This window comes from Phoenix dactylifera, chromosome 10, assembly GCF_051530095.1.
Source record: "Phoenix dactylifera cultivar Ajwa chromosome 10, Ajwa_hap1_PhDact_Kaust_v1.1, whole genome shotgun sequence".
In the NCBI taxonomy this organism is placed as follows: domain Eukaryota; kingdom Viridiplantae; phylum Streptophyta; class Magnoliopsida; order Arecales; family Arecaceae; genus Phoenix; species Phoenix dactylifera.
The window spans coordinates 25,397,450-25,404,553 of NC_143199.1; the positions used below are offsets into that span (position 1 = coordinate 25,397,450).

The following is a 7,104-nucleotide window of genomic DNA, read 5'->3' on the forward strand; positions in this document are numbered from 1 at the left end:
GATGCAGGGGATGTGGACACTCACGGCTGAGAGGAGATGAGGATGACTCGCGGAGAAGACGCGTGAGGTTGTTAGGAGCTAGAACTTCGTTCGTGGCTGGGGTCGCAGTCCGTGGAGCTGAGATGAAGCTTGGACGTTGGGAGATTACATGGAATCAAACCGGAAGAGGATGGGATCCCGTGGATTATGCAAAGGATTTGGCTTTGTTTCTTAACAGGCCCTGTTCGTTGGACGCAGGAGATCACCCACAGTTGGCTGGGTCAATCCGGGAGGCTTGGGAAGATGATGCGGAAGAAGGGGAACTCATCCTCCGATCCGTGAAGCTCGGGATAAGGATGGAGAGATGAGTTGGGAGCTTTGGATGTGAGCGTGGGGAGGATGAGGATGGGTTGGTTGAAGACGCTGGATTTGGTGAAGTTGGGAAGGACGTGGGAATTGAACTGTTTGAAACAGGGGAATTAATTCTATTTGGCTGGGAAAAGGAATTCTCTGAGATCTGTGCAACTATAGATGAATAGATGATATACTTTGAGATCTGAGAAATAAATGATTGAAAAGTGTGGGAAGAGAAGTAGGTGAAATTGTGAAGAAACGGGAATTAATGGGAAGCACTGGGTTTTGGAGGAGAGTTCTTGGAGTCGACTCTGGGGGATGCTGCAGTGTCCATAGGCTTTACCTAATTGAGCTCGACTCGACCTGCATGCATTAAGCTTAATTAATAAATAATCAAATCAAACTTGAATTACCTTGGATAATTTATTAAAATGCAATCATGAAGGTAATGCATTTTTTTGGTTGAATTTACAAATTATGTGAATTAAAATAATGATAAGTGCTATGAATAAGATATTAATTTATGCATTATGTAGCACTTATCAGCCGCCCCCTCCCCTCAAGCGCCCTCCTTCCACGATCGTGCCTAGGGCACGATCATAAAAGGGAGACGGGCCCGGTCTTTTCGGGCCGGCCCGTTATCCCTTTCTTCTTTATTTTTTATTTTTTTTTATTTTTTGGGGGTATTACAGTTGTAATGCTTTAAAAAGAAAAATACTACACATGCACGTCTTGCCTCAATTACGTGGTACGTGTGGTGATGATTTGTTGTGCCATGTGAGTAAAAAGATGAAATAAGAGATCAAAAAATTGTACCCTACATTGCATGCACCTTTAGCAGTACACAACCGATCATAGCTGCTTGTTCTTATTTGCTCCATTCATCAAACGCTCATCTCGATACACCACTATAAAAATGAATGGTTGTGGTCTACAAGCATAACCATATGGTGTATGCAATGTAGGGTATAATTTCTTATAAGAGATCAGTTCGGATCTCTCTCTGTACTATTCATCTTCTTGTCTTCATTTGCTGTGTTGTGTGATTTGCTGCATTAGATATGATCCTTATCACTTCATCGATTTTATAATCTTATATGATGTAATTGTCATTTAATGTGGCTAACACAAAGTGATAAACAATAGATTTTGTGTATGTGCAAGTAAATAATAATGATTGCACACTTGCAATGCTCCAAAAATCTTGGACCACCTTGATGCCTCATTGAGTAACCGGAGGGGAAAGGAAATGCAAAGGAGGCAGGCGCATGGCCGAAGGTGAGGGAGAGGATGAGAGGGGAGACGGAATGCGAATTACTAAAAAAGTAGTTTTAGAGGGGAGAAATCATGTCCCTCTTTCTTTCCAAATGGAATAGCAAACCATGGTAGCCGAGTTAGTCCCAGACCACTTGGTACATATACATATACATATACACATACACATACATACATATACACATACATACATACATATATACGGGCGATTCATATCTGACGAATATGAATATACCTAATAAAATCAGAGAATAAAATATCTCGGAGTGCCCGAGGCAGCTCCCCATCTTTAGTCTATATGGTACTACCCGTATGGCTGGCCACATAGGCGGCCACCCAATCCGCAGCCCCATTAGTTTCACGGAAGACATGCTTGGCTTGAAAGGCCACTCCATCCCTCGTCATGGCCCAGATATCACGAAGCAAAGAGTGGTCATCATCCGCACCCTCCGGGCCCCCCTGGATCCATTTGATAACCGTGGTCAAGTCATCCTTCAGGATGACTAAGCGAGCTCGCAAATCTAGCCGGGCATGTCAAAGGCCTGCCCATGCCGCAGACCACTTGGTATTTGATAAGGTCTCTTTGCTAGAGCTATGCAGCTTTGCAGCAAAAGTTGGAGGATGGACTCTCTTCTGCTAAAGCAAAAGGAGCATCCTGAACTATTGGGCCATTTTTTAGAATAGGAGCATCTCTGATCATCTTAATGAGTTCAAACATGTGAATGTTATTAGCTATATCCTTTTTGTTCACCATATAGAGTTATTATTGCATTGATGTAATTATTAGCCAATGTGGTGAACAGAAATGTTGGATCGTAGATAGCTTCAACTAGAAAATAGTATTTTCCCAAGTTAGCATGTCATATGCAAATGATTCTACTCATTCTATACTATGAAAATGTAATACCAATTTGACACGATTCAAAAAATGACAACTTCCAACTATGTTTGTTTAGTTTATTATATGGATTTATGACATTACTTGACGTAGTCATTAAACGATACTAAGAGATGCTAAATTGTAATGCTCTAGTCCACAGAAATTTGTTGTTATATATTTTAGTCCCACATAGGCGTAAGCAAAAGAAGCCTCCCACTCTTCTACTGCTGTAAGAGCCTGGTCTGAATGACCGGCCCTTCTTCCCGATCCCATCGAAACATAGACTTCTAGGTGGTATTTGGTGGCCCAAATGGGATCACTGAGGTGATCTTAGATCACCAGCAATCCTTATCTCGGAATAATCTAATCCTGATTATTTAAGATCAACACTTTTGGTATGCTATGTTTCAGTGATTAAGAATTTTCAGGTATCCATGAGTAACCTGTTTGGTATTCCACGAAAATTCAAAATCACTCACCATATAATGCCAAATTACCCTGATATATTCCATAAAAATATATTTATTATTCATATAAAATATGCTATAATAAAATATTAATATATTTATTTACACATTAATCATTACTATAATTTATAAAATATATATTTATTAGTTTTATAAATTATCAATCCTATAAAGATATATTAATTATTATTATAGAATTATTATTTTTATTTTATACTTATAATATATTATTTTTAATATAAATAATTATTTTAATTAGAAAAATAATATAATAATATAATTAATAATATATTATTAATATAATATATGATATCAATATAATATAATATTGATATAATATATTAACGGTATATTGACATACCAATTTTTTCTGTTGGACCGAGAGGCATTTTTCTTGTCGACTTTCAACCCATGATCATCGCCCTGGAGTGGTCTTGGATTTCCGACCTCAAAGGCGAAAATCCGATCACTGGGTTAAATCATGATTTGAGGGATTGAGGTAATTTGGGATCACTGTCATGTAGGATCACTGTAGTATAACCACATGCAGTGATCTCATCATTTCCACCCATGTCATCCTTGATCTGTAGATGATCATTCCATACCAAATGCCCCTCTAGGGTCCATCGGACTCCGACAATGCCATAGGAATTGGTCTACGAAAGCCCCCTCTTTTCTTCCTCTAATCATCTCGCACCCAAACCCCAATCAATCGTTGGCGAATTCTGTCGAGTTCCCTTAGATTTCCATTGACAGTTCTCTATAAGCCACTATCGATACCTCATCGGAAACAAGGTAATGAACCTCAAACCACTCTTCCTATCTTTTTCCCATTCTAATATGGTGCCACTTGCTCCACCATGATTTGGGTCCAAGGCTCTTTCCGAAGCTTCAGTCAAGCTCCTGGTGAGCTCTGTTGCCGTAATAGAGTTTCGGCTACCGGTCGGTGAGGCAGAATACCTTAGTTTATCCCTATTTTGAGCCGATCTATCATTAGTTCCTTTGTTCTTTTCTCCACTCTCGCCAACATGGCCATTGTTGCCGTTGTGAACTTCGTCTGAGGCTATGCTTGGGCGGATGTTCGCCACCGCCATCTCGAGATTTCCTTCATCTTGATCCAAACAAGGTTGCCCCTTTCCTCTGCTCACTCTCTTTCTCTCTCTACATGTGTTATGGACTAGTGGAGGGTCCAAACATCTAGGTTGTCCCTAGGAGGAGTTTAGGGTCGACATTATGTAGCCCTAAGAGCGGTGTTGGCCCGATCTTGTTACAATCATCTACCATATATTTCTATAATCTTCTATTGTTCATGGTCAGTTACAATTATTTTAATATTGAGATCCGATTCTATTGGTAAGCAACCATCTCGGCAAGAAGGTGTTCAGCATGATACTTTGTCTCCGTGTTCATAAATTGAAGGGTGGATCAGTATTTAGTTGAGTTTGTCACCGGTAGAGATAAGAATTTCTATACACAATTATCTATATAGATATATATGTATTTTTATAACATGAATTGATGGTTGGTTTTGTAATATTTGACGCATGATTTCTGATTAATTTCTGATATGAATATATAAGTATATATTTCTTTATTGTATATACATAGCAAATATCAATGATTTTGGTTGCTTGAAACATAATTTTGGTTACTTGGAATATCATTTTGATTGTTTGGAATATGATGCTGGTAGTTTTGAATTTGGTAAGAAATATAATATAAAATTATATTTTTTTTGACATGGAAGAAATTGAATAACTTGATTGCTGAGTAAAAAGAATTTGGACTAGCTATATTATGGATTGTCATATACATGTCGAATTGTAACACTTTAATTTTCCGTTATGGGCTCAAGCATAAGTATTATGGATTGCTAGTTATGGATTGAATCATGATATTTTGGTTTTCTACCATAGGCCAAAGTGTGGATATTATGGTTTGCCGCCACAAGTCGAAGTGTGAGACTATGATTTGCTAGTCATGGGTCAAAGCATAACCGTAAATAGTCCAATCAGAAAGATAATTATTGTTCGAAAATCTGGACAGTAAAAGAAGAAAAGATATATAAAACTACTATTCAACAAAAGTTTTAGGATGATGATATATTTGATACATTTTCTTGAATAGGATATATTTTTGATGATGGACATTTGTATTTGCATATCCATATAGATTTATTTGAGCTATACTGAATAGTCGGTATTATATTTCATAATTTCTTTTCTGCATCATTATTATATGGTATATAGCTAATCTTTTTTAAAATTTATTTTTTCTATATTGGTGTGAATGTGGGAGACTCTTACTAGGTTATAAAGCTCACATCATCTTTTCTCTTTTTATTTCAGAGTTGTAGGATGCTTAGTCTTGGATAAGTTGGGCATGGAGTTCGAGCAATTAAGTTATTGGTTAGAGAGTTGATTTTTCTTTTTGATACCAGATAAATTTTTGAATTTTGTAATTGAGTAAACTTTGCTTGTGATGGATTTATTTAGTTAGACTATCATTGTTATATTTTATGATCAATTTAATTATTTTGGTGTTGTTGGAAATTTCATTCATCTTATAGATTTTGCATGATCTCTAGGGTATCACTCTAGGATTTATGCAGCTGTGTTATGTGGCTGACCTGAGTGATGGATTTGAGGTGGGACAATTGTAATGCCTAACCTTTTCTACAAATACTTTGAGAAGTAGAGAGATTATACATAAACTCCTCTAGCTACTTATACCATGACCATTTTAAAATTTTCTAACACTACACAAATAATTTTAAGCAATAGCTTTTTATCTATTTTTACTGTGAATTTTATCCATTACTTACCTATCATTTACTTGATTAGCAACCAAAGCAGAAGAACAGCAGAAGCAGCCTCCCACATAAGAAGGGTTGGTAGATGCAGGTCTAAGTGGGCCTTCCTAGCCTTATCCATCTTAATTATTGGAAACTTCTGAGTGGGACTCCCTGGCCTTCCAAAAATCATCACATTTGTTACCTGGTAACCACATTTTACAACAGAAAAGATGAAGAAAATATGGGAGGTGATGAGAGCAGAGAAATGTATGACATGAGGTCTACTTTTCTTGCTTGGCTGTCAAATTCTGGGAAGATTGGAGGATTGATGATATACTGCACTTCTATTGGTTGTACCAGTAGGCTGCGAGAACTTTCAATTTTGAGACACGGGATAATCGCCAAACCTTTCAAATGTTCGTCTAGAGAAAATATAAGTTTCTTGCAGACTTCTCCTTCTTCCTTTCTTCAAGAAATACAGACATATGTTCCACTTATAAAACAAAGATGGACTTACTTCACAAAAACCTCCTCTCAGATTCCATGAATGCCCAATTTCGCAGGACCCAGCAACAATCCCCTTCAAGGATGAGTATGGCCTGGTGTGATTTTCCTTCAGTGGATATCACATGTTTTGCTCCACGAAAGTTTCATCAGCACTGATACTTGGGATAATCGGTTGTCGCTGGAGAATCGCAGGGAATCTCAAGTTGGTAGGTGCGTTACATCTCGCAAGAATTTTGCTTGTCGAATTCAAAACCACTCACTGAAGCAGAGATTCAAAACCAGAAGGCATGACCACAAGTTGTCCTTCATTACACAAGCAGAGATTAAAACAAGCTTTCTGAACATTTACCCTCTATGCATGCATGCAGCTGAGATATGTACCTGTAATATTTATGATGGCCACCTTAATGTCATGGCATCAAAACCATAGAGTCAAGCCTCACCAATCGTCTCCAGATGGGTGCAGGTGTTGATAGGATGCTGGTTATAGTTGTGTAAAGCTGCTGAAGCTTAGCAATCAGAACAACTAATTGCCGGCATGGTGGAATTATGAGGGTGAAAGGTATGATGCAGATACCCAATTGCAATATGAACATCTCACAAACTCTTCCTGCTTGAGATTTAGCAGCTGCAGGATTCAATAATTCTTTGCCAACGGTCTGTTATATTTATAACCTTCTTGTTTCCAAGAGCTGATACATCCTAGGATGCTTTTACTTATTCATCTTAATCTTTCTTGCTAGCTGTTTCACCATTTCTAATCATTTCCTAGAACATATAAAACTTTTTATCAGGTCGGCCCTTTGTAGTTTATATTATTCTATGTACATTATTATTGGCAAGGGAAA

At 37.7% G+C, this 7,104-nt stretch overlaps 1 long non-coding RNA gene across 1 annotated transcript; it reads right to left on the reverse strand.

Moving 5' to 3' along the window:
* Nucleotides 1-4,149: 4,149 nt before the first annotated feature.
* Nucleotides 4,150-7,104, reverse strand: LOC120104447 (uncharacterized). Its single transcript, XR_005506872.3, has 2 exons — nucleotides 6,638-7,104; nucleotides 4,150-6,559 (listed from the first exon to the last, which is right to left on the reverse strand). It is a non-coding gene; the product is annotated as an uncharacterized LOC120104447 (long non-coding RNA).